Source organism: Aethalodelphis obliquidens, unplaced genomic scaffold, assembly GCF_003676395.1.
Source record: "Aethalodelphis obliquidens isolate GAN/ISIS:26980383/991018 unplaced genomic scaffold, ASM367639v1 scaffold28, whole genome shotgun sequence".
NCBI lineage: Eukaryota > Metazoa > Chordata > Mammalia > Artiodactyla > Delphinidae > Aethalodelphis > Aethalodelphis obliquidens.
In genome coordinates, this window is record NW_020837972.1 from 23,846,789 (window position 1) to 23,848,687 (window position 1,899).

Genomic DNA, 1,899 nt, shown 5'->3' on the forward strand with positions numbered 1-1,899 from the left:
CTGGGCCCTGCCCACACACCTCAACACTGCGTCGCAGCAAAACCAGCAGCCAAAGGGCCCCGTGCAACCAGGCAGTGGGATGACATGAAGGGGACGGCACCTGATCCCGGCCTGTCCATCTTGTCCCCCAGCTGCCCAGGGGCCTGTAGGGGGCAAGTCCCCACCTCCACCTTCTCCCTAGCTGTTCTCCTCCCAGGCTCTTTGCTCCTCCCCCCCACCCCCCACCCCCACCCCGACCCTTCACTCACCTCATAGCCAGGAAATCACACATCCAGAATCCAATAAAGCTGTGACCAGACCCTCCTGGCCTCGTCTTCGGGGAAAAGCATGTTCAGGCTCTTAAAAAGACAAACATGCAATGGCAGGTCTTTGCGCACGGGGTCTCTCTTTTGGTGTGCTTGGCCCTCCGTATCGCCCCTCTAGCCAGCCTGCGTGCAGAGTGTGTGGATGTGTCTGCTGCCCCCACGTCCAGCCAGGCTACAGTCATGTCTGACCTGGGGGCCAGTGGAGGTGGGGGACACACAGGCTGAGAGCGCACAAGGACCCCTAGACTCATCCCAGCATGTCCTTCAGGCAGTGCACTTACCAGCTTCCTGCAGGGCTCATCCCGGGCCCCAAACCTCAAAATACAGGAAAAGGCTCCTCCTAGACCCCAAACCTCTCAAGGAGGAAGAAAGCCAGGAGGGAGGCGATGAGAGTTGTACCCAAGGAAAACGAAAGCTTAGGCTCACACCAAAATGCCCGCCCAGGCCCTGCGGCTCTATTTCAAATGGGGATTGGGGTGGAGGAAGGAATTCGGTGCTGGGGAACAGGGGTGGACAGGGCAGAACGAGGTTGGAGGAGTGTGGGAAGCCGGCACTAGCTGGATCAGGCCTACCAGTAATCTGGTTACGGCCTTGGATGCTACAGTGGTCATTCCACTTAGCAGCTCTGCCTGGCCAGGCCCTGCTCTGAAGACACCACGACCTGGTTGGACGGTGGTTTCCCCAGCAACGGGTATGATGGTGCACAGACCTGAGGAGGCATAGTCCCTCCCACAGATCCTTTCACCTGTGACCCCGTCACTCCCAAAGTCAGAGCTGGCCTCCCCACCTGCCAACGAGACCAGCACCACTCACTGGAGCCACAAACCCTTGAGAAGCCCCCACCCAGCCCCCCTGCAGATTCTCCTATGCTCGTCAGCTCCCGGGGTCACTCAAATGCCTGTGACATCCAGCTCTAGTTTTAGAGAAACCAGCTTTTCCAGTTGGAGCTGGGCTGCAGCTCAAGAACCAGGGCCAGGGGCTCAGGTTTCCCATCCCCAAGCATGAGAGTGACCCTAGGACCTCCACCGCCCCAGATGCCCCCAGCCCCTAAGCTGGCCTCCGCTGGCACCCCCGGCCCCGCTGCAGGGAGCACAGTGGGGTGGGGGTGGGGGGGCGAGACACGCAGCCCCACCTCCTCGTTCCTCCGTGCTCCCCTGGGACTTCTCCGGCTCTGCTTCCAGGAAGCGCCGTTAGCCCTCCTCCTCCCCAACTCGGCCCTAATTTGATTTGATCTCCATCTGGGGGCTGACGGGCTCCATCCCCTTCCAAGCCGAGTCAGGTTTCTTGCAGTCACTGGGCCTGGATGCGCCTGGTGGGCAGTACCCAGGGGCCAACAAACCCAGACAGACAGACGTCAGTTACTTAGTCTTCTTTCCTTCCTTCCAGAAACCCAGGCGCAGTGCACAAACATACACACAGTGAAAATTGTAGGAAATGTCAAAGTGTAAAATTAAAACGAAAATCCAAAATGTAAACTGAGATAACGAGAACAAATTTAAACCAGGCTCCACAGCCAACAGTGGGGCCCCCACTGCCCACCCGTTTGGGGTTTCTGAATTTACGATTCACTTTTTTTTTTTTTTTTTTTTTTTTT